This window comes from Mauremys reevesii, linkage group 1 (assembly GCF_016161935.1).
Source record: "Mauremys reevesii isolate NIE-2019 linkage group 1, ASM1616193v1, whole genome shotgun sequence".
NCBI classification, from domain to species: domain Eukaryota; kingdom Metazoa; phylum Chordata; order Testudines; family Geoemydidae; genus Mauremys; species Mauremys reevesii.
Window position 1 is genome coordinate 218,156,806 of NC_052623.1, and position 25,952 is coordinate 218,182,757.

The window sequence follows — 25,952 nt, forward strand, 5'->3', positions numbered from 1 at the left end:
AGGGGCTCAGGCTGAGGATAGGGTGGGCGAAGAGCTGGGACAGAGTGGGGCTGAGTGGTGCTCCCTCTCTGCCCTCCATGGGGGCTGGCTCAACCCTGAGGTGCCCCCATGAACATTCCTCTGGGCCCCCATAGGAGGCATGCCTCACATTTTGGGAATCACTGCCCTAAACTGACCCCTAGTCACTAAGCAGGGGCTCGTGATGCCAAAGCCCAGGGACAGGGAGCGTTGCCAGAGTGGAGCCTGCAGGTCACATGCTGAGGGGCTGACACAGGCTCAGTGCTCTGGAACAGCTTTGAACCCAACCCAAGCAGAGTCCTCATCAGTGTGACACTGCCCAGGGGACACTGTCACTGGGGGAAACCTCCTTGCCTTCAGTACGTCCTGGGACTGACCTTGGACCTTTCAGCACCCCTGTTCCATGCCAGGAGCTTCCTGTAGTGAGTCACCTGAGCAGGACACCTGGGAAAGCCTTACACCCCCCCCAAAGAAGTCATGCACCCCCAACTTCCACAATCACCAGTGACTCTCAGCCAGCGTTGTAAAACAGAAGGTTTATCAGTGGTCTGAAATAAAGCTTGGGAAAGTTTTTTGTTAGCACAGGAAGTAGGAAGATTCAGCAAAGTCCATGGGCAGAACTTAAGGAGGCAGAATTGTATTCCGCACCTGGGATTTTGTCCGATAGAATCACTGGGGACATTAGGATTTGTCCTTTTTGTTTCACCTTTTCCTCCCTCCCTCCTTTCTCTTCATCTCCTGCTTCTTTTGTCCTTTCACCTTTCCCCTCCCAACACCAGGAGCAGCGTGTGTGTGTGTGTGTGTGTGTGTGTGTGTGTGTGTGTGTGTGTGTGTGTGTGTGTGTGTGTTGCAGGGGGAGTGCTCGGCAGCTCCCACTGTGGGAGGTCCACCCAAAAATGTGGGGCTGAAATAGTGTATGGGCAGTGATCCCCACCGGTGACCTGGGCCATCCTTTGGGCTCTCTAGTGAGAACCCTCAGCCTCCCATCCTCAGTCTCTACCCTGATTGGCTGAGCAGGGGGTTATTGACAGGGAGGAGACTCAGGTCCTTGTTGTTCTCTTTTAAGACCAGGAAACAAGTCATAACCAGTCATATGTTTGACAAATTTTGCTGCTTCGCTGCATTAATTGTCTCTGAGCACTTCATGATTCTCTCTAACATTGCAGTTCTCCTCAAATACTTGCTGAATAATTACTGTGCACTGTTGTTGGTCTGGAGCTCATTTGAGAGCACTTTACTCAAGTCATTCAATGTTTGAAATTCAAGATCTGATGGTTAGTTTGAAAATCAGGGCTCTTGGGTCCTATTCGCAACTCGGCCACTGGCTGGCTGTGTGACCTAAGACAAGTCAATTCTCCTTTCTCAGCCTTAGCTTCTCCCTCTTTCAAGTAGGGATAATAATGATCCGCTCCTACCTACCTCAACACACTCACTCTTCCCCAACACAGACACTCCCCCAACACACACACTGTCTCTCCCCACACACAGCAGTTGAAAAGCAGCTGGCAATCTAGTAGGATTCCCATGGAACAATGGGATAGAGAAACCTGCATCATGTGATACTGTACCAGCCCGTGAGGCATTGCAAACCCTTCCCAAAGCACCCTGCAGCCAGTTGCACAGTGGGATAGCTACCCACAGTGCACTGCTGTCTGTGGCAATCCAAGAGATTCTAGCATGGAAATGCTCTGGTGACATAGGGTGGACATGCAACAGCTGTTCAATTAAAACACCTTAACTAAAACCACATCACCCTTTAGTGTAGACATAGCTTAAGAGTGAGACAAGACCCAGCTCCCTTGAAACTAAAGAACCACAACTTTCACTGTAGTTGGCAAGATTCAAACCTGCATAGGGAAACCCCAATGAATTTTTAGTCTAGTGCTATAACCACTCAGCCATAACTACTTGTTTGATGTGTGGTTCTCACTACACTCTAGCTCTGTTCTCACTGACTGATCAATTCCAGTTGTTTCCTCAGACCAGCTTCCACAACACACACACTGCTGTGACATTGTGTAAGTGTGTCCATGGCTGAACAGCAAGAATTCCTGCTCCTTTCCCTTCTGGCTGGAGCATGAGGAGAGTGTGTTTGTGGTTAATGACGTTGCTGTAGATTGTTGTCCATTTCCTGCCTTGATCATTCAGACAGTCCCTTTCCTGTCATATCCCAAGCACATCACTGATTGCGATAGCAGGGGCAGGTTTTCTCTGGGGCGCTGAGCTTTGCCAGAGGGTTGTTGGCTCCTTTCTTTCCTCACTCTGGAGTAAACTCAGCTTTTTATTCCATCCTTGATGTTTCAAGGAATAACAACAGATGACCAAAGAAAGAGGTGGACAGGGTGGGTCTCAGGGGAGGGGCAGAGAGGTTCGAGAGGTGGACAGGGCAGGGGAGGGTGCAGAGAGGTGTGGGTGGTGAGCAGGGTGGTTCTCAGGGGAGAGGTCAGAGAAGTGAGAGGGGTGGGCAGGGTAGCTCTCAGAGGAGGGGCAGAGAGGTGTGGGCAGTGGGCAGGTCTCAGGGGAGGGGCAGAGAGGTGTGGGCGATGGGTAGGGTGAGTCTCAGGCAGGGGCGGCTCTACAAATTCCGCCACCCCAAGCAGGGCGGCGCGCCGCTCGCGCTGCCAGGCGCCGGTCCCGCGCCTTCGCGGGACCTGCCACAGACGTGCCGCTGGTCCTGCGCCTACGGTGGAGCTTCCGCAGTCATGCCTGCGGGAGGTCCACATGAGCCGCGGGACCAGCGCACCCGCCGCAGTCATGCCTGCGGGAGGTCCGGTCGTCCTGCGGCTCCGTTGGACCTCCCGCAGGCATGACTGCGGAAGCTCCACTGGACCCGCCTGCCGCCCTCCCGTTAAAATGCCGCCCCACGTGCGCGCTTGGCGCGCTGGGGTCTGGAGCCGGCCCTGGTCTCAGGGGAGGGGCAGGGAGGTGTGGGCAGCAGGCAGACCTTGGGGTAGGGGGTGGAGAGGCGCGAGGAGGCCTTGGGGGAGGAGAGGAGTGAGTGAACGGTGGACCAGCAGGCCTCAGCCAAAGAGGAAGAGCAGGGGTGGGAAGTGGCCAAATGGGAGTGAGGGCGGAGCACAGGTGGGGCCTCAGAGGGAGGAGAACAAGGGAAGGGGGTGGAGTGGGGGGACAGCGCCATGGTCTGGGCAGGGCCGCCCAGAGGATTCAGGGGGCCTGGGGCAAAACAATTCTCATGGGGGCCCCTGCAGGGCCTGGGGCAAATTGCCCCACATGCCCCCCCTCTGGGCGGCCCTGCCCTCAGCCTCTCCTCGTAAGTCCCCTGCCCTCTAATCATTTTTGTTGCCCTCCCCTGACTCTCTCCAATTTGTGAGGGGCAAAATCTGGATGCAATGCTCCAGATGTGGCCTCACCATTTCTGAATAGAGGGGAATAATCACTTCTCTCGATCTGTTTGCAATGCTCCTACTAATCCAGCCCAATATGACCAGTTACCCATATTGAATGCATACACAGCAATATTTCATAAATTGGTTCCTGTCCATTCAGGAGGTTATTTCCCACCTATTCATAAATAATTACGATGCTCTAAGTGGAGGGGAGAGAGCTGTCCCATCCGTGTAGTTAACCCATCTCCCCGAGAGGTGGTAGCTATGTCAGTGGGGGGAAGCTATGTTGGTGGGTGTGTAAGCTGTGGTGTCTACATGTATATATAAAGTTTAATCAAACCCCATTTTTAAAACCCCTGTGGTCTGGGAATAGAAAAGGAGCTCTCTGAGGCAGGGCCTGTCCTTAAGATCACTGACTTGTTTATGCATATGCTATGGGGGTATAGTTCAGTGGTAAAGTGTTTGACTGCTGCTTAAGTGGGCTTTGGTTCAAATCCCCATGCAGTCTTATAAACCTGTCTCCTTTAAAAAGAAAAATAATAATAATTCCCTTTCCACTATGTTCAGGAGCTCCACTAAATGAGGATCCCTGAAATGAATGGAAACACTCAACATTTTCCTGTGCAAATGCATAAAAACCTAGCAAACATGTCCCCCAGCTGAAATCAGTTCCAATCCTCTAAGTGTCTAGGTTTGTTTTCATCAATTAAACAAAGGCACATGAAGACACATTTCCAGGTCCTTGGCCTCCATGGGCTACAATGTGCAGAAGAACAAGAACCACATCCACTTAGGAGGAATGGACTAGTCTGTATTACATTTGGTAAGTAAGTTGCCATTGGGACTGAAAACTCTACTGGAGGTGGACAGGAGCCTGTTACAAAAATTAAATAACCAAGATTTACCAAACTCCCTGTTACACATTCAATCCTCTGTTTGTGCACACGGCATCAATTGGGGCTCTAATAAATGGCAACCTTCCTTTAACACAGATCGTTGTTCCTTGTAACTTTCAGATACATTCGAATGGCAGCTGTTTAGAGGTCATGTGCTTCTAGTTCATGAGCAGCAGCAGAGTCTCTGTACGTTTACCAACCGTAGAGCTGGGTGTGTCTGCATCTAAGTAACTGCAGAGTCAGTGTAGTACCAGACAGTTAATTGCACTGTCTCACTTTCTGGTCTCATTGATCATTTGGGTAGAAACAGCAACGGTTTGGTGGGGGGGGGGGGTTCCCCTTCGTTTTCTCCTAAGGAATGTGTGATCTTGAGCACGTTAGTTTAAGTTCCCCGTGGGTCAGGAAAATTCCATCTCCTTGAAATAGCTGGGGAAGTGGCCTGTTTGTATAACTTAGAATAAAGGAGCTTTTGTAAAGCAGTTTTGCCTTTAAATATACTGGGATAAAAATAGTAAATAGTAAATACCACAGCCAAAGAGCAGGCCAGGATCAATTGGTGGGGCCAGGATCAATTAATTACAGAAGAAACAAACTCCTGGGAAGTAGATGTAATTTGTCCCCAAATCTTTCCTTGTTCTCATATGCTATCACGGATTCTCTTCTAGAGGGCAGAGTTAAGGTTATCTGGGCATGTACCCTCACTCTGTATTCCCTGTTTTTCCAGAGTTTGAGTTTTACTGAACTTGATGTTCTGGAAGGTAAGAGATATTCACAGTCAAAGTGAACTCTCTGTTAACGAAGATTTTGTTAGTGTCAAATAATGAAACTAATCCCTCACTGCGGTAATTCCACTGACTTCAGTGTGCTCTTTCCCCATTTCTAGCTCCAAAAAAATAAGCACATTAAAACAACCTTGAGAACTAAAATGCTGTGAGAAAGTGGAAATTTTAGTAGCTCAAATAATTTAGTTTCTTCTGTGTCTTGTGCGTGTGTAAATGGCACAACACGTTAATTTATAAGCACATCTTTCTTAACTTCTTTAAATATTATGTAGTACATTGACTAGATCAAGTGAGTTCTTCAATGCAGTGAGGTTTTCATGCATTGACCAAAACATATTTTTTCATGTTATGTAAATGAACACAACTCATTGAACACAAAATTGTGTATTTCGTGCTGTGAATTGTGTCGGTAGCTCAAATTAATAGGTTTGTTTTTTTCTCTCTCTCTCCATGAAAAAAGGAAGAAACCATGAATATACCCATGGAAGAAAGGGGGTTTCTGAGAGCCGGGATAGATATGGAGATATTTATGAAAGGGGGAGAGACCAAAGTAGGGCCTTTAGCTGGAGCAAAGGGGGAGGTTTTTTTGTGCAGTTTCATTTCAGCCAGCCTCACATCCTGTAGTCCCTACTTCCCCACCCCCCCAACAAAGCCACCTGTGACTCCTGAGACAGCCCCACTGGTCTGGCCCTCCTCCCTGCTGCAAAAACTGCAGAGCCCCCATCACTGCCTCTCCTAGCTAGATCCCCTGGCAGCCAGAGCTCTCCACAGAACTGCTGTGGTTGCTCTCCTGGGTGTCTGGTCAAGGACGGCTACCGGCTTCTCCTGAGAATGCAGCTGAGAAATGACTTGTCTTCCTCTAGATTCTCACCTGTGGGCTCTGAGAAGCAGGATGGGGCCTGTATGATAAAGTCCATGTAACATTCCCCTCACATCCCAGCCCTGGTATGTCGCCAGTAGCCTGCTGTCCCTGGGTAGCAGCAAAGGATGTTTCCCATCATTCAGGAGACCCCAGCCTGGGACTAAAGTCAGCTTCAGGCTTCTCCTCTCTCCCTTCTTGGAATCAAGATCATGTTTTTACCATGAGTTAAAGCAGCCCGAACCCCCAGAGTCTGGATCAATGTAACATGTTCCCAGTGTCTCCATGGAAGAGAATTTGTTAAATGCCAGATGAGTGGAGTTCTATCAGTTCTCAGCCTGAGTCCTTTCCTCTTAATCCTGAGGATATTGTCCCACCATGGGGCCATTTCCCGCCTCTCTTTCATGCAGAAGCAAAATTTTCTTTGCACAGACATAGGAGCAGCAAGATCTTTCTCTGTCCCTTGTGCAAAGCAGGGGGCCAAATTCCATGGGAACAATGGACAAGCAGGGGGCCTTGGGCACATCCAGCCCTGGCCGTGAGATGTTCCCTCCCCTCTTTCTTTATGCTCCTGTTGTCATTTCATGGATTGTCTGGGATGGGGGAAAAGCTGAGTTCACTCCAGGTGGAGGGGGAAAGAACCCTGAAAATCTCAGGCCCTGACCCCTGCTACAAGGATCACTGAGGTGCTGGGAATCTGCACTGGAAAGGGACTGTGTGAATTGTCAAGGTGGGGAATGAATAACAATCTACAACAAGATCCACCTCATTAACCACCGACACAGGCTAATCCTGCTGCAGATAGAAGGGAAACTGGGAGTGATTGTTTGCTGTTCAGCCATGAAAACAGTGACCCAATTGCACTTCAGTGAATGTGCTGGCAAAAGCTGGACTTTACAGGCAGGTGGAAAGAGCAGATCCTAGAAACACCTGGAGCTTCCCACAGCACTTCTGCCACCAGGGTCAGGTGTTGAGTGACTCACAGTGCCCCCACCCATTACCTTTCAGCAGGGGGTGGCAGCACCCCCCACCCAGTACAGGGGAGAGGGCTGAGTGTATCTCTGCACCCTAAATCCAGGGCACACACTCTCTCTGCCCCACACATAGAATCTGGCCCTGCTGCAAAGTGACCCCTAAGAACCAGCAACCTCCAGGACAGCAGGTTTGGCCCTCAGAGGAGGGAATGTGTCCCCAATGCTGCTCTTAGGCCACTGGATGCTCTGGAAACAAGAGGGTTCTGTGTGTAACCCAGGGGTCAGCAACCTTTCAGAAGTGGTGTGCCGAGTCGTCATTTATTCACTCTAATTTAAGGTTTTGCGTGCCAGTAATACATTTTAATGTTTTTAGAAGGTCTCTTTCTATAAGTCTATAATATATAATTAACTATTGTTGTATGTAGAGTAAACAAAGTTTTTTTAAAATGTTTAAGAAGCTTCATTTAAAATTAAATTAAAATGCAGAGCCCCCAAGACTGGTGGCCAGGACCTGGGCAGTGTGAGTGCCACTGAAAATCAGCTTGTGTGCTGCCTTTGGCACACGTGCCATAGGTTGCCTACTCCTGGTGTACCCCATAGGAAATACTGCTCATTTGGGGATGTAGCTTGGTGGTAATACACATGCTTAGTATATATGCAGTTCTGGGTTCAATTCCCAGCATTTTGAAGTTCCTTTTTCACCCTGCTGCTTTGCTCATGCCCAGAAGGGATGTGGCCCAGCAGTTTCCCTGCGCAAGTTTTAATCCTGCTCAGTGAGAGGCAAGTGCCAATTGCATGGAAGGTCTGGGGGGGTTTCTGCTCCTAAGTCACCTCAGTACATTTAAGATTCCCACCCGCTGTGCTGCTTGGGACAATGGTAGATGAGAAGAGTGAATCCTCCAGCACTGGAGGCAAAGGTCCCATCTGCACAGACTGAGAGGCAATGAAAGGGAGGGGCAGTCAGTGCTCAGAGAGAAGAGAGGTCAGTGATTTGCACCCATCAGGGGACACTGTCTTTTTGAGGTGAGTGCAGCTTGTTTCTGATGGTGCTGACGATGGATAGAAAAAAGGCTGGAGTCAATGACGGATGAGACCATAGAAGGGGAAAGGGAATGGCAGCCCCACAGAAGGTCCTGGGTGCTCAGATGCCCCAGTTATTGCACCCTGGCCTGTCCTAGAGAGAGAAAAGACACAGAGGGACCCATCCCCCCTACAGTGATCCCATGGACAAGAATCTGGTTGGGAGTGGGGTGAAGGTTCCCTCTGGGCAAAGGGGAGCTGAAATCCCTCAGTGTCCTGGAATTTAAGCAATGGAAGCTTCAAACCCTGCACGGGTGTGGGCTGAGGTGCATCAGCAGAAGGTTTGGCTGGACAAGGGTGGCGGGTTTGGATAATTTTTGGTGGTGCCCAGAATGGGACCAAGTCCTGCCCCACCCCACCCCTATACAGGGCCAGCTTTAGGCCGATTCACCCGATTCCCCTGAATTGGGCTCTGCGCCTAAGAGGGCCCCGTGCCCAAGCCCCGGTACAGCGTACCAGCAAGAGCCGGTGTTCTGCACTGGAGTGGCCCGGCTTCCCCAGGGGGCAATTTAAAGGGCTTGGGGCTCCCAGCAGGAACTGGAACCCCAGACCCTTTAAATTGCCACCAGAGCCCCACTGCTGGAGCCCTGGGGTAGGGCTGCGGGGCTCTGGGGGCTATTTAAAAAGTCCAGGGCTCCCGTTCCTTCTACCACCCCGGCCCTTTAAATAGCCGCTAGAGCCCCATCGCTTCCCCAGGGCTCCCTCGGCTATTTACAGGGCCAGGACGGTAGAAGCAGGGGAGCCCTGGGCCCTTTAAATAGCCCCCGAACCCCAGGCTGCTGCTGCTATCCCAGTGGGGGAGGGAGCACTTACACTACAGGCTGGGCTGTACCCCCTGTACCCGCACCCCCTGCCCGCACCAGCCCTGCACCCTGTGCCCTGCCTGCACCAGCCCCTGTCTCCAGCCAGCCCCGCACCCCCTGCCCATAGCCAGCCCCTGACGCACCCCCTGCCTGCACCAGCCCCGCCTGCCCCTGCAGCCAGCCCTGCCCTCTGTCTCCAGCCAACCCTTGTCGTACCCCCCCCGCAGCCCTGCCTGAAGCCAGCCAGCTCCCCACACACCCGTGCCCACACCAGCCCTACACCGCCAGCCCCGCACCCTCTGCCCTGCCTGCAGCCAACCTCTGCTGCACCCCCCTGCCTGAAGCCAGCCAGTCTCACACTCCTCTGTCTCCAGCCCTGCCAACCCCTGCTGCACCCCACTGCGGCCTTGCCTGAAGCCAGCCAGCCAGCCCCGCATCCCTTGCCCTGCCTGCAGCCAGACCCTACCTCCAGTCAGCCCCTGCCCTGCCTCCAGCCAGCCCCAGGTCCACTGCTGCCCTGCAGTTCCCAGGGCAGTAACCCTGCACACCTGCTTCAATGAGGGGGGCAGAAAGCAGCTGGGACCCACACATGTGCACATCCTAGGGTGACCAGACAACAAGTGTGAAAAATCAGGATAGGGTGTGTGTGTGTGTAGCGGGGGGAAATAGGATCCTATATAATAAAAAGACCCAAAAATCGGGACTGTCCCTATAAAATCGGGACATCTGGTCACCCTAGCACATCCCCAGGGAGTGGCGGGGACCCACACATGGAAAACGAAGCTCATTTCTAGTTCAGGCCCATCTTTTTAAAAAAGAACTTTAGGTAGAGTTAACATACATCCGTATTTTCCTGGACATGTCAGGCTTTTTGGTTCTTAAATCATCATCTTGGAGGAATTTTTAAAATTTTAAAATTTTAAAATTCCTCCTTGGAAAATACGGACGTATGGTAATGCTATTGGTACAAAAAATACGTATTGTGGCACATCCCTTATATCAGAACTTTTTATAGGGAACCGGTTCCTAAGAAATGAAAGTCTTATATATATATATATATATATATATATATATATATAAATTTTTAGTCATCCCTGCCGAGGCCCCGCCGAAAATGACTGCCCAGAGTTCGAGAACTGTCCCTGTTCTCATTGGACAGATGGGGAGGAGCCTGAGGTACAGAGAAGGGAAGTGACCTATCCAAGGGCCTACACAGCAAGGCGGTGGCAGAGCGAGAAAGAGAAGCCACCAGTCCTGACTCCTGTTCTAATGGACAAAAAAAACCCAAAGCAAGGGATAGAGCCCAGGAATCGAGATGGTGGGGAAATTTCATTGAAACCGTTTCTGTCAGAAAATCCCATTCAGACTAAACCACTTTGTTTCTCGAAATCAAAACAAGTGGGATGAAAGTTCTTTGCAAAAATATTTTGTTGCAAAACAAAAGCATCTCCTGTTTGTCACAGTGTGTTAAATTGTCTCGTCGCACACAAAGAGGAGACACTTAGATCTCAAAAATTAGCTAAGTAGTTGCTGCTTTAAACAATTTCAAAATAAAAAAATACAAATAAAATAGACTATTTCAGCTATTCTATTATGTCATAATCTGCTCTGAGTAAACGTGGTAGGACACCTCAGATTATGCACTACTCCTAGTGACACTCTTCAGTGGATCCCCATCCTCCACCCACTCTGAGGTAGGTAGGAGCGGATCATTATTATCCCTACTTGAAAGAGGGAGAAGCTAAGGCTAAGAAAGGAGAATTGACTTCTCTTAAGTGACACAGCCAGCCAGTGGCAGAGTTGGGAATAGGACCCAAGAGCCCTGACTTTGAAACTAACCATAGGATCTTGAATTTCATACATTGAATGACTTGAGTAAACTGCCCTCAAATGAGCTCCAGACCAACAACAGTGCACAGTAATTGTTCAGCAAGTAAGTGAGGAGAACTGCAATGTTAGAGAGAATAATGAATTGCTCAGAGACAATTAATGACTTATTTCCTTGGTCTTAAAAGAGAACAACAAGGACCTGAGTCTCCTCCCTGTCAATAACCCCCTGCTCAGCCAATCAGGGTAGAGACTGAGGATGGGAGGCTGAGGGTTCTCACCAGAGAGCCCAAAGGATGGCCCAGGTCACTGGTGGGGATCACTGCCCGAGCACTATTTCAGCCCCACATTTTTGGGTGGACCTCCCACGGTGGGAGCTGCCGAGCACTCCTCCGCAACACACACAGACACACACACCCCTCCCTCCTGGTTTTGGGAGGGGAACAGGAAAAGGGACAAAAGAAGCAAGAGACGAAGAGAAAAGAGGGATGGATGGATGGAGAAAAAGGTGAAACAAAAAGGACAAACCCTAATGTCCCCAGTTATTCTGAGGGACAAAATCCCACGTGTGGAATAAAATTCTGCCGCCTTAGGTTTGTGTTTTCCATACCTAGAATTCAACTGTCACCAGATGGATCAGTCTGAACAGGTTTCAAACCTCGAGGAGGCTCTTACCTTCTAAACAGGAACATGTGTTTTCTAGTAAAATCAGGAAAAGGGAAGGAGAAATCTTGAAAGAGGTTCCTCCTGGCGCTCACGTACGTTAACCCGAATACTCTGTCAGTCCTCAAAGAGAGACCTGCAGAAGGAGAATTGCTGAAGCAAAGCCACAGGGGTCTCTGAGGTTTCCCTGGCCCCTCGCCCCTGTCCTGCCTGCCCGGCTGTCAGCATCTCTCTGTGAGGTCATCACCTCCCCACCACCTTTGACCAATAGTCTGAGGTCCTGCAAAAGGCCTTTGTGATGTCACTGCCACACCCCTCCCTTGCTGTGCTAATGTCCTGCCCATGGACTTTGCTGGATCTTCCTACTTCCTGTGCTAACACACAACTTTCCCAGGCTTTATTTCAGACCACTAATAAACCTTCTGTTTTACAACGCTGGCTGAGAGTCACTGGTGATTGTGGAAGTTGGGGGTGCATGACTTCTTTGGCGGGGGTGTAAGGCTTTCCCAGGTGTCTTGCTAAGGTGACTCACTACAGGAAGCTCCTGGCATGGAACAGGGGTGCTGAAAGGTCCAAGGTCAGTCCCAGGACGTACTGAAGGCAAGGAGGTTTCCCCCAGTGACAGCGTCCCCTGGGCAGTGTCACACTGATGAGGACTCTGCTTGGGTTGGGTTCAAAGCTGTTCCAGAGCACTGAGCCTGTGTCAGCCCCTCAGCATGTGACCTGCAGGCTCCACTCTGGCAACGCTCCCTGTCCCTGGGCTTTGGCATCACTAATCCCTGCTTAGTGACTAGGGGTCAGTTTAGGGCAGTGATTCCCAAAATGTGAGGCATGCCTCCTAGGGGGACACAGAGGAATGTTCATGGGGACACCTCAGGGTTGAGCCAGCCCCCATGGAGGGCAGAGAGGGAGCACCACTCAGCCCCACTCTGTCCCAGCTCTTCGCCCACCCTATCCTCAGCCTGAGCCCCTGGCCCAGCTGCAACCCCCTTACCTGTGTCTGCACCCCTCTCCCCAGCAAGCCACAGCCCCACTCCCAGCCCTGGTTATCGACCGCGGCTTCCGGGGGGCCTCAGCCATGGATAAGAGGGCACAGTGTGAAAAGTTTGGGGACCACTGTTTTAGGGTGATGTCCTCAATCACTTCTATACAGTCCAATAAAAGCTATTCCTCACCCACCCACTCACTCACCCTGCCATCAGGACCGACTAGGTATGTTTTGCTGCCCTTCACTCATACAGGAAGGATAATAACATTTCATTCCACTCAATCCTAAAGTGATTTGTAACCCACCACAGCCAAAACTGGTCATTTTGGGGAAGCGGCCCCATCATGCTGCATACCTAGGCAGAGTAGGTGTGTCTATGCAAACATAGTCTGTTCCTGAAGTCTTTCCCCCAGCTCTTCACCCCTCCTTTATAGACAACCATCTCCCCCTTTGGTACAATGACAAAAACCTACTCAGAAACACACCCCCTTGCTTTAAATTAAATGTCTAAATCCCAGATTTCTAAAAAAACATTTCTCTAGTCTCGTATTTCTTAGGGCTAGTCTACACTTACCAGCCGGGTCGACGCGGTGAGTTCGACTTCTCGGAGTTCGAACTATTGCGTCTAATCTGGACGCGATAGTTCGAACTCCGGAAGCGCCACGGTCGACTCCGGTATTCCACCACTGCAAAAGGCAGTGGCGGAGTCGACCTTGGAGCCGCGGACTTCGATTCCGTGGCATCTGGACGGGTGAGTAGTTCGAACTAGGGTACTTCGAATTCAGCTACGTTATTCACGTAGCTGAATTTGCGTACCCTAGTTCGACCCTGCTTCTTAGTGTGGACCAGCCCTTAGTTTTTATCCCAAAAGGTAACATCCTCATAATCTCCCCCAAACACTCTGGGACCTGGTCAAATTATTAAAATACCCCCATCCTGAGCAAGGCCACAACCGTGAACCACAGCTAGTGTCTAGGCCAAGCTGTTCTGAAGGAGGCAACTCAAACATTTTCTCCCTGCTTCCCTTGGCAAGGTCTGACTGAGAAAACAAAATCCCCCAAAGTGAAAATTTTCTGCTGAAAAACCCATACTGGTCTGTTTGGGGACTTTGAGTTGAATGTATTATTATTATTATTCTCTTCTGATTTAATCTCAGTTCAGTGTTTGTCCTCCAGATGTGTTTACAGGTATTGTGTTGTCGGGGAGAGAGGCCAATTCATAATGTCTCTACCCCGCTTTCATAGTTTCTTCCAACTTGCTAGGAAGTACCTTTGCTACGATGGGAGTCAAGCAGTGTCCATTGCTGCTGTGCTATCTCGAAGAAGTCTGAATTGTACACGTTTCCTGGGATAGTCCTTGGGAGTGTGGATCCCTTTAATGGGCCAGCAGCGAGTCTGGATCCTCCATTGTCACACCTGAAAGGCTGGTGTTTTCGAAGCAAATTACTGGTACAGGTTAGCCTCCAAATCCGTACGGAGTACGACCCTGGCGCTTTAAGGCATAAACAACGTCCATAGCAGTCACAGTCTTCTGCTTCGCATGTTCGGTGTAAGTACTCTCAGATCACATTCTCCAGAAACACCTTCAGCACCCCGTGAGTCTCCTTGTAAATGAGACCTGAAATACGCTTCACTCCCCCATGACGAGCCAAACGGCGAATAGTGGGTTTCATAATGCCCTGGATGTTATCCCTCAACACCTTTCTATGGTGCTTAGCGCTTCCTTTTCCGAGACCCTTGCCTCCCTTACCACGACCAGACATATTCGCTAGAGTTACAGATAAAGCTGGTGGTGGGCATTTCCCAACCTCATAACATATCTCAGTAACGCACACAGAGCAAAACTTTGTAACTTCCCAACCAATGCGAGCACACACAATCCAACACGATATTAATGTGCAACAGATCAAGACTTTTGAAATGATACCTCGCCAGGCAGACTTTGTACCAAACCATGTCATCATTATCTGAGAGTGGTGAATATGGGGCTTCCAGGTGCTGCTTTGAGCACAGCATGCCACACCTGGGCTTACATTTCAATGGAGACTTACCCTTAGAGTCCATCTCTCCTGGGATAAAGATGGCAGCAGGGCTGGCCTGGGTCATCTGACTTGGGCTCCTGGATGTAAACTGAGGGGCTAAAAACTGCAGTGCAGATATTTGTGTTCACACTGAAGCCTGGGTTCAGAAACCCTCACCCCTCGGGGGGTCTCAGAGGTTGGGCTCAAGCCCATATGTCTGCCCTGTAATTTTAGTCTTGCAGCCCTAGCCCCATAAGCCTGAGTCAGTTGACCCGGGCTTTGGGACAGGTGCCTTAGGTGTGTTAATCAAAGTGCAGACATAACTTTAGGCTACGTCTCCAGTGCAATGAAATACCTATGGCTGGCCTGTGTCATATTAATCAGGATCATGCAGCTTGGTCTGGATAAAGTTGCAGTGAACGTGTCTCAGCTCAGGCTCAGTCCCCTGCTCTAGGAGCCCAGAAGGTTGGGAGGGAGTTTAGCAAGTGGAAATGGTAAAACTGCAGTGAGGTATTACCCTGGACTCAATGGCATTTCTCCATTGGTCTGTCTGCTTTGGGGCAGGGACAATAACACGTCCTGCTGCATTTGTTATTTCAAAGGGTGGTTTAGGATTTTCATTCTCAGACACTGGGCACAAAGTAGGTCTCAACCCTCAGCATAAACTAGGTGACCTGCCCACAGATTCTGGCAGCCACAATGAAGCATTTGGTGTGAGAGCTCAGACCTGCCCCTGTCCCAGAGGGAGGGGGTCATCTGTGATGGGCTGGAACACTGACCTATCAGCTCTTAACACCCAAACTTTCAGTAACTCTATTGTCAGTGCCTGCGAGTGTAATTTAAACCATAGGAATAGCCATACTGGGATAGACCATTGGTCCATCTAGTTCTGAATCTTGTTTTCTGACAATAGCCAATGCCAGATGCCCCCAAAAGCCACTCCCCAAGGCACCACTGGGAGTTGAACCCAGGATCTCCTGTTTACTAAACAGGTGCTTTAACCAGCCAAGTCATGGTGCCTGCTGTTACTGAAAGCATCATGTCTGCCCACACCTGCCTGTCTGCCAACCCCCACAGGGGCCTGACAAGCTTTGCTTGTGTTTGGCGTCTGTAAAGCAGAGGAGCAGGTGAAGTTTTGCTCCCAAGGTGTGTGTGTGATTCTTTGCACAGGTCTATGCTGCAAAATTAGGTCGGTGTAACTATATTACTTAGGGGTGCAAAAAATTTACATCCCCTCCCAAGCAATGCAGTTATATCAACCTAACCCCAGTGTAGATAGCCCTGTGTGAACAGGAGCGCTTCTCCCATCAACATAGCTTGGGGAGGGGCTTGGTTAGTGAAGAGCCAGAGAATAGGTGGCCCATGACTCTTGCATTGTGGGGAGGCTGGGCATGAGTGCTGGAAGCTCCCTAGGAGCTAGTCTGCCTCTTGTTCGCTCCTATCCTCCCCTGAGGCCTCCTTGCCTGCTGCTTGTGCCTCAACACGCTCTGCCCCAAGATCTGCACACCACTCGCACCTCTCCGCCCTTCCCGTGACACCCATCCTGCCTGCCACCCACACCTCTCTGTCCCCTCCCCTGCCCAACCCAGCCCCCACTTACACCTCTCTGCCTCTCCCCTGAGACCCGCCTTACCACTTTCTTCATGTTGCTGTTGTTATTCCGTGAAACATCAAAGATGGAATAAAGAGCTGAGTTTACTCCAGGGTGAGGAAAGAAAGGAGCCACCAACCCCCTGGCAAAGCTCAGTGCCCCAGAGAAAACCTGCCCCCTGCTATCGCAATCATTGATGTGCTGGGGATATGAAGGGAAAGGGACTGTCTGAATTAAGGCAGGCCCCAGGGGATGCGGGGAGCAAAGGGAGGAGCCGGGGGCGGGCAGGGAAGTGACTCTCCACAAGCGGCCCCTCCTCAGCCCATCTCTGCCCCCCTGTGTCTGTGGCTCCCAGTGCCACTACATTATTCTGATTGCTAAAAGCAGGTTTAGGGGGTTGTGTATTTTTTTTTTAAATCAATACTGATCCTTCTAACTAGCAGCAAGAGATAAAGAAAAGAACACGGACAAACCTTGTCAGTAACGGCTAATATCCTAAATGGGAAATCAGCAGCGGTTTGTAGCTGGGGGAGTGAACAGTCTGAATGTGTATGAACCGACCCAACCCCCCAGCCCCACATAGCAATAGGGCTTGGCACCCTCTCTGTGCATTGGTGTGGTGGCTGAGTAGTTAACCAAGCAGTGACAATCCAAGGAGGTTCCATGAGTTGGTTTCACTCCTGAGAAGATTCTGCACCAAAAAAATAAAAATTCTGTGCACAATATTTTAAAATTCTGCAGATTTTATTGGCCAATAAATAAATATGGAGGCTCCAGCATGGTAGAGGGGAGCACAGGCTCCTGGATGCACAGAGATGGGATATCACCCTGGAGCCCCCTCTCTCCTCCAGGGAAACAGACTTTGTGGTGAGGCTGCACCTCTCTACCGCCAACTCCAGGAGCCCCAAAAAGGCTCCCCAGAACTGCTCATGTGGGGTGCATGACCACTCTTGTGGCTTCCCTATCAGAAAATCAGATCAGCTGGGCCTGGGGGCTCCTGCCACTACTACCAGCAGCACAGTGGGGCTAAAGTGGATTCCTGCCCACCCTCTCTCTCCTCCATGTAGAAGTTGCTGTGGATCACTTTCAGGAGCTGCCTGAGATAGGTGCCACACCCCAACACTCTACTGCAGCCCAGATCCAGCACCCTGCATACACCCAAACTCCCTCCCTGAGTCTGCCACTGCCCCCCCTTGCACCTCAACCCCCTGCCCCAGCCCAGAGCCCACACCCAAATTCCCTCCCAGGGTCTGCCCCTTGCATCCTCTGCATCCCAACCCCCTGCTGCAGCCCAGAACCTGCACCTCATGCACCCAAACTCCCTCCCAGAGCTTGCACCCCCTCCTGCAGGGAAACTCCCTCCCAGAGCCTGCCCCCACCTCCCCTGCCCATCCCTGAACCTGCACCTCATGTACCCAAACTCCCTCCCAGAGCCTTAGGCAGAGGTGTGGGGGAGGGGAAGGGGCAGGACTTGGACCCATTCTGGGCATCACCAAAAGTTATATAAACCTGGCAACCCTGAGCTGGAGCCCTAGTCACTGCCCATCTCTCACCTTCCAGGAGGGGACTCTGTGGGGCAGCATTCCTTCCTTTAATCACCTGGAAGGGTGAACAGGGGGAGAATTTGTTCTTGTTTTCTCTGCAGAACACATGCAAGTAGCTGGATTATTTCCAGGGCTGTAATAATAAAACCCAAACTAGCAGAGGATGGTTTCGATCCATCGACCTCTGGGTTATGGGCCCAGCACGCTTCCGCTGCGCCACTCTGCTGTGGTAGGAGGAAACTTCCTGCAGGATGTATTCACAGTGCAACTCCTAAGCTGTGCACTACAGAGTTGTCCCCATAGGATTTAGACGCTTTAGAGGCCGGTGATTGACACGTGCTGGGTCCCATCTCCAGCGCTGACCTGACACGTGCTCGCTGCCTTCTCAGCCGGGGGCTCCTTAGTCTGATGGTTCAGCAGCCCCAGCCCCAGCTTTTCTCCTGGGGAGACCCAGCCCCTCTCCTGCCCCGCTCCGGGCTGAGGCGGGTCCCCGCTTCCCCGCGTGTCCCAACCCCCCTGCGAGGGGCCCGGGGGCGGGGCCAGGCCCGGGGAGGACCCGCCGCTTCCTGCCCCCCCCCGCGGCCCTGCCCCCGCCCCCGCCCCTGTGTGCGGCAGCGGGGCCATGGCCGGGGCCGGGAGCGCCGCGCGGAGGCTGCTCCAGCCCTGCAGCCCGCGGGGCAGCGCGGTGGGGCCGGGGACACGCGTGGGGCGGGCCGGGCCCGGGGCGGAGACACGCGTAGGGGCGGACACGCTCCTGCCGGGAGGGGCCGGGCCCGGCTGCCTGGTTCGCCCCCGAGCTCCCCGCGGCCGGAGCGGGGCTGCCCGGGGCTGCGGGGGGCGAGTGTCCCGGGCGGGGCGGAGCGGGGCGGAGCCGCCCCGCCCCTGCTGCGGGGCCGGAGCGACGGAGCCCGGGAGCGGCTGGGCCGGGAGCTGCAGGAGGGGCCCGGAGCGCGGCTCGGCTGCAGAGCTCGGAGCCCAGGCTGGGCCCGGGAGCGAGGGGAGGGGGGAGCCGGGGGGGAGCGGCTGGGGGGGTGCGGCTGATGGGAGTTTGGGGAGGGTCAGGGCTGGGTATTGGGGACTTTTGGGGGGGCTCCATGTTCAGATCTGGCCCTGCGGGAGCTTTGGGGGCTGGAGCTGGGGAAAGTGGGGGACTGTCTGAAGTTGGCTGCTTGGGTTGTGGGTGAAGCCCTGGGGAGCTGGGGGTTGGGCTGCACCCCGTCACTGCAGCCCGGGGCCCTGCGTTTCCTCTGGAAAAGCTGCTCCCCGTTTCACCAGCTCCTCTCAGTCTGAGTCCCAGCGACTCTGCACAGGCATCTGCAGGGCAGGACGGGCCCTGAAATCTGGCAGCTGGGAGGCCATTTGCAGCAGTTTCTAACCCTCCCTCCCCTGCTTCTCCCAGGAGGTACCACAAAAGCATCTGGCCCCTCTGGGAAAAGAGAGAGAAGCAGCCAAAGCCGAGGAGGAGCAGCAAAGCGAGGAGTTGCTGGTAGGTGCCCAGAGCCCCCCGCCACTGAGGTTTGCCTGACATAAGAATGACGTAGTGAATGCAGGGCCCACCCTGCCCGCCCGCCTCAGCCAGGGACCCATCCCCACTGGAGCCCAGGGAGAGGGCAGGGTCAGACACGGGGGTAAAATGATGTCCTTAGGATGCAGGAGGCTGCTGGGCAGGAGAGGGTCAGTCTGTGTTAGCCCAGAGCCCCTGCCCAGGGGCTGTCTGGATGTCACAGTGACCAGGGATCCTTTCTAGCTCCTGGGGGGGATTGGGAGGAAGGGGATGAAATGAGGGCTGCAGAGATGGAGGATTTGGCTCAGTAGAAGTTGATGAGGTTTTGGGGAGAAGTGTCCCTCCTATTGGTGATGTACAGCTCATCCCGGCCCTGATCCCGCCTCCCTTCCTGGGATAAATTAACTTCCCATCACTCACCACAAGAGATCTTGTGTTCTGGTAAATAACTCTGCCACCTGCCCTGAGGCGCATTTATGATTTTCCCCAGTTACCGAGCAGATGAATTTCAGTGTTGATAAATGCAAAATAATGCACATTGGAAAAGATAATATCAAATACACATAAAATGATGGAGTCTAAATTGGCTGTTACCACTCAAGAAAGAGGGGGGAGGGATAGCTCAGTGGTTTGAGCATTGGCCTGTGTCAAAGTTAGACTCAGGACTCACAGTTTGTCAGACCACTCTGTTTTATTAGCACAGCGCTCTGCTAATAACACCCAGATAATGTGAGCACCATGCAAGACACAAACTATCTTATTTATACAGATAAAGGGTGAGAACTTAACAAGATAACAAAGGAAGCAGAATCAGATAAGTTTACCTGGGCTAGGCATGCATATCTTATTTCCTTACTAACTATTACCCATCTTCTGTTAATGTTTCGCCATTAGCACCATTGTTTATGCCTAATGTTTCTTTTCCTGGCACCTGTATTCCAACATTTCTTATTTCTGCTTAAAGGTACATACAACATTTCTTTAATCCATTCTTATTTTAACAATATAATTCATTCTACTTTCACACCTGCTAAACCCAGGGTTGTGAGCCCAATCCTTGAGGGGGCCACTTAAGGATCTGGGGCAAAAATTGGTCCTGCTAATGAAGGCAGGGGGCTGGACTCAATGACCTTTCAAGGTCTCTTCCAGTTCTAGGAGATTGGTATATCTCCAATTATTACCTATTACCTATTTTGGAGTCACTGTGAATAGTTCTCTGGAAACATCCACTCAATGTGCAGCAGCAGTCAAAAAAGCTAACAGAATGTTGGGAATCATTAGGAAAGAGAGAGACAATAAAACAGAAAATATCATATTGCCGCTATATAAATCCATGGTACATCCACATCTTGAATACTGCCCGCAGATCTGGTCGCTTGATCTAAAAAAAAATACATTGGAATTGGAAAAGGCCCAGAGAAGGCCAACAAAATGATGAAGGGTGCGGAACAGCTTCTATATGAGGAGAGATTAATAAGACTGAGGCTATGGCTACACGCCGCAGCTTTTAGCGACACGGCTGTGCCGCTACAGCCGTGCTGCTAATAGGCGCGCAGTGTAGCTGCTGTTTGTCGGCAGGAGAGATGTGCCAGTGTAGACAAAGCCTGAGACTGTTCAGCTTGGAAAAGAGACGACTAAGGGGAGATATGAGAGAGGTCTATAAAATCATGACTTATGTGGTGAAAGTAAATAAGGAAGTGTTATTTACTCCTCATAATAAAAGAACTCAGGGTCACCCAATGAAAGTAATAGGCAGCAGATTTAAAACAAACAAAAGGAAGTATTTCTTCACACAACGGACAGTCAACCTGTGGACCCCCTTGCCAGAGGATGTTGTGAAGGCCAAGACGCTACCAGGGTTCAAAAAAGAACTAGATAAGTTCATGGAGGATAGGTCCATTAGTGGCTATTAGCCAGGGTAGGCAGGGATGGTGTTCCTAGCCTCTGTTTGCCAGAAGCTGGGAATGGGCGGCAGGGGATGGATCACTTGATTTTTCCCTGTTCTGTTCATTCCCTCTGGGGCACCTGGCATTGGCCACTGTCAGAAGACAGGGTACTGGGCTAGATGGCCCTTTGGTCTGACCCAGTCTGGCCGTTCTTATGTTCTGTGTTCCCCTGTTACTGAGCCGCCCTCTCCCTGTTGCAGAAACAGACGGAAGCCGAGAGGCAGAAGATCGTCTGGGAGTGGAAGGAGCTGCGAGGGTTTCTGGAGGAGCAGGAGCAGCATCTGCTGGCCCGGCTGGAAGAGCTAGAGAGAGCCATTGTCCAGAGAAGGGATGAGGGCATCTGCAGCCTGTCCTGGGAGATTTCCCTGCTCAGCGAGAGGGGAGGAGAGAAGGGGCAGCAGCCGCTGAGACAACCCCTGCAGGTCAGGCTGTCATTGCAAGGATCATACGCAGCGTTTCTACAGGTGTTTCTGAGCTCTGGACCCCAAAGCACTTTACAGAGTGGCATCAGGGGCATTATCCCTCTGGGACAAATGGGGAAAGTGAGGCAGAGGGAGGGGCAGAGCCCTGCCCAAGGTCACATAGTGAGTCTGTGTCAATGCCACGGATGGGTCCTGGGAGTCCTGGATGCTGCAGCCCCAAGACCTTCTCTCCTGGAAATGACTCTCTGCATTTGCACTTGGAGGGTGAAATCCCCTCCCCCACCATGCTGAGGTCCCGAGCCAGGCCCAAGGCCCCTCTCACTGCAGGTTAATGGGTTTAGTGGGGCCAGGGGCCTTCTGGGTCTCTCAGCACTGAGGGGAATTTGATTCCCAATGCAGAGAAATATCTTCTGCCTGTAAAGTGCCCGGGGAGAAGATTTCCGCAGTGGCGACCTGCCCGCAGGGATTGCTGGGGCTGCGTAGGGGAAAGTCCCTGGGGGGCGGGGGGCGGCAGCTGCTCTGGGAATGTAAACCTGAAATTCCCCTACTGCCCAAGGCCTCAATGGTGACTCCTGCAGAGCAGGAGGCCTCCCCACCCAGGAACACCCCCACTGACGGCCTCCTCTTTCCCTCCCTCTTTAGGGTGCTGGAAGCATTGGTGGCAGGTAAGTCCTGGGCTCCATTTCACTCCCCCTCATGGGCCGTTAGGTTTGATAACTGCGCTGAATAGAAGCTGCCCCCTGCCCTTGGAGCATGTGATTCTGTCTGAGGGTGCAGAATCTCAACTTTCACGTTTGTTAAAGTGAGTTGGTGGCCCTCAGCACCTCCCCAGTGTAAACGGAGACAGTGTTGCCTTGCTGGGGCTGCCAGCAGCCTGAAGCCGTAGCTCAGAGAGCGTGAACTCTCCTGTCCCCTGTTAATGTCATCGGGATGTCAACTGAAATAGCAACACTTTGATGTCAACATTCAACATTTCCTGGCTGATCACCTGAGCAGGTGGATCAGGGAGAGGGCAGGAGTGAAGCCTCTGTGGGGTGGGAATAGGGGGTTGCTGTAGGGAGGGAAGAACAGAGGAGAGACACAACAACAAGGAAGCAAGAGAGAAATGGAGAAAGGAGGGTGGGAAAGGCAGGGAAACAGGGAAGAACCAGCAGGGCCGGGAAGGGGCTGTTTTCCTCCTGAGTGACACTGAGTGTGACAGACAAAGACTTAGCAAAATACTAAGAACTAAAATTTTATTTCCGATGCGAAGGGCAGATTCTCCCCTTGTTCCTTGTACGTGGGTGTCCCATGGAGAGCAGTGGGTGTTCTGCTGTGAATGGAGCAGAGCACAGAGTCCTAACCTGTTGCCCTGGCCACCAGCCGTAACGGACAGTGCAATGTGGCCCTCTCTGCTAAATGAGCTGGACACCCCAGGGTTACTGCTTCAGCTGAAGGGCTTGAGGTTTTTGGTGTTTAAGGGCCCATGTTCATTCCCTGCTGGAGCCCTGAGCTGTGTCTGTGGCCACTGTCAGCATGTAGGACCTGCCCACTCTCTGGTCTATGTCTCCTCCCTTTCCACATAATCCCAGTGCTGGTGCCACTTGTTACTGCAGTAAACCAGCGTAGGGGGTAGCTCTGCCCCCCACAGAACCAGAGCGTCCCTGAGAAAGCCCCTGAACGATGTCTCCGTTCCTTGCTCTAGTGTCTCCCCACTTCCCGTCTCGCTGGGGAGCACAGGGCTGAGGTGACTCACCATGACAACAATCATCTCAGGCTACAAAGCTCAGATCCAGGTTTCCCGGAGTTTGGGGGTTGCTGGGCTCAGGGTCTGGGGCTCAGGCCTATTTCTCACCCCTCCTTTCCCCAGCAGGGAGGACGGGACGTTTCGGAAGCCAGAGCCGTCGTTTGCGGAGCTGGAGAAGAGACTCGGCAATTTCTGTCTGAAAAGTGCTATGCTGCAGGAGGTGCTGCTGGGATTCAAAGGTGAATTGGAGTCTGGGGGTGGCGTCTCCTCTGGTTAGAGCGACCCTCGCCCTGGGCAGGGGTCAGGGACTCTAGTGATGTCACTGATCCTCGGCTCCATCTCACAGCCCAGCTCAGCGAGTCGCCCTTCCCCATGAAGCAGCCCTGTGGGGCTGGCTCTGTCTGCAGCGGCTGCGTTATCGCCCTAGTTAACAACAGTTCCATTAATAAGCAATGGGGATTTCTCCATGAATGCGAGGGCCTTGAATTCTCACCTCTCCCATCTTCTTCCCCTAGAGACGCTGCGACGGGGGCTGGGGAGCGACACAGGTACGTGTCTGTCTGACTGGCCATGGGGAGATTTCAGACCAATAACCATGTTAACGACAGGGGATCGCAGCCTCCAGCACCTGGAAGCTGTGTAACAATGTGAAGGGATGTTACTTTGTTCTTGCACCACTATATTTTCAACTGATTGTCTCTTAAATGTTTTAGCTCATCAATGTCATGTAAGCTTTTAAAGTGTTTTGCAGGTTTTTTAGTACTCATTTTTTTTGCCTTTACTTTCTTTAATTATTGCATTTTTACAGACTACATTAATTTTAAGGATTTTATTTTGCCGTTTTAATTGCAGTAATATTAATAGTGTTTTTAATTAACTTTGCGTAGTCTGATTTTAAAGCATTTTTTTTTAAAGACCACTAAGGTCTTTGACAACTTTTCCTGTATTTGAGTGACTGCTTGATACTTTAAAAAAAAATACAAAGGCTGAGCTTTTTTTAAAACATTTATTTGAAAGTTTGTTAGTACAATTAGAGTTTTTTGGCTTTTTTAAAAAAAATATAGAGACTTTTTTTTGTTGTGACTCTTTAAATTGGTAATGTATTCACATTTTTAACTTATAATTATTTTAGTGCACTATTTACCTCTTGTGACAGGTTGTAGCTGATTTTTACACTTTAAATAAATAGAACATCTATTAGCATCTAATTTGGTTAAAACAGCAATTCAGTATTTCTTTTTTGCATAACCTGCACTTTTTTAAGAATGCAACGTTTCTTTGGTTCTTTTAACTAACTTTTTGCTCTAAACTTTTTTTTATGCTAACATTATGCCTTAAATTAATATATATTTCTTGGAATGATTTTATTCATTTAAGATAGAATCTTAACCTTTCCCCCCCGTACATTCCTAGCCATCCCAATGATAATTAATTTCTGGGAAACATCCTCAACAGAATTATTTGAACATGTTGCACCAGAGAGTAAAGGCACAGAGGCAGTGGCTTGTGGGAAACAGGGTAAGTTTCATTACTAATCCTGCTCTTAAAAAGAGGGGTCTCTTTAGAAAAATAGTTTAACGTACAAGCACTGAGAGACTTTAAGAAAGTCACTAATCATGGGAGCAATGTGTCTTTTTGGAACATATTTTAACTGACAAGCCCTTTGAGCCTTTCTGAGAAACAGGACAGAACTATGGTCAACATTAAGTGCAAATTAATGATCCTGCATCATGAGGGGAAAGAGGAGGGAACACAAGTTAAAATATAATGAAAACAAAACCTCTCAGAAAGGAAATATATCAGTTTAGTAGCAGTGTTGCAATGTTGGGGTGAGGTGGCAGATTATTCCCCCCCCCCCAATCTTTTTTTAAAAGTCCCAAAAGGAATAAAAATGGGTGGCATAGTTTCTTTTTTATTATTTTGTTTATTAATTAAATCCATGTCCCTAAGGCCAAGTTTGGCCTAGATAACTTTGTTCCCACGTTTTCTTGTTCACCAAGCATAGAGCTTAGTGCTGGCCCTGAACGATATCATTAGCCCCTTTTGTTTGGACTAATTAAATTTTCTGTCGTTGGTTGTCTTGCACCTGTGCATGACCTTCATGGCTGAAAAGAATTTAACCTACTTTTCATCAACTTGCTGCTAGAGGTTATTGTAAGATCTTACGAACTTTTGTCTGATTTTTACAGTGAAGTAAGGAAGAGAGTTCAAAATGCAGGTGTTACAGGGGAGATTGCTCAGTAGTTTGAGCATTCGCCTGCTAAACCCAGGGTTGTGAGTTCAGTCACTGAGGGAGCGTCTTAGCAATCTGGGGCAAAATCAGTATTTGGTCCTGCTAGTGAAGGCAGGGGGCTGGACTTAATGTCCCTTCCAGTTCTATGAGATAGGTATATCTCCATATATTATAATTATTATTTTATTAGATTATATTTGTCTCTATTGACAATGGCTTCCATCTTAATATTACCAGCAAACTTCATGTCATTTACTGCACCAGCACTGGGCAGTCTTTGTTCTGTCCCTGCCTCCGCCTGGTCCCCACCGTTGGGGGAGTTGCCCTCAGGGTTTAAAACTAGCACAGCGGGTTTAGTGCTGGTGGGAAAGGCTGGGTCTGGGCTGTGATAAAGTGATGGAATATTTTCCCAGCATGCGAGTCAGACACATCTTGTGCAGGGAAAGGGCCGGGGAAGATCATGTTGTGACAGGAACTAAAGTTCCTTCTGAAATCTTCCCTCTCACCCTTCTCACCCTGACAGGCGGCAGAGTAACACCCACCTTTGGCTTCAGATTGTCCCAGCCTCCCACGGTACAGGGAAGGGAACTGGCTATAGTGGAGCCAGTCCAGGTAGGGATTATTGCGGGGTTGCTAGTGGGTTCCTGCTGGGGGGAGAGGGGCAGGAAATACTGAGGGCCTGGGATCTTTGGGGGAGCTCAGTGTGGAGGTGGGATGGGTGCAGGAAAT

The 25,952-nt window shown here is 50.8% G+C and overlaps 2 non-coding genes and 1 pseudogene across 2 annotated transcripts; all 3 read right to left on the reverse strand.

The window, feature by feature from the left end:
- Positions 1 to 13,692: 13,692 nt before the first annotated feature.
- On the reverse strand, positions 13,693 to 14,002 carry LOC120402676 (annotated as a pseudogene).
- Positions 14,003 to 15,203: 1,201 nt separating this feature from the next.
- Positions 15,204 to 15,277, reverse strand: TRNAT-AGU. Its single transcript has one exon. It is a non-coding gene; the product is annotated as a tRNA-Thr (tRNA).
- A 2,269-nt stretch (positions 15,278 to 17,546) lies between these two features.
- On the reverse strand, positions 17,547 to 17,618 carry TRNAM-CAU. Its single transcript has one exon. It is a non-coding gene; the product is annotated as a tRNA-Met (tRNA).
- Between the last annotated feature and the right edge of the window lie 8,334 nt (positions 17,619 to 25,952).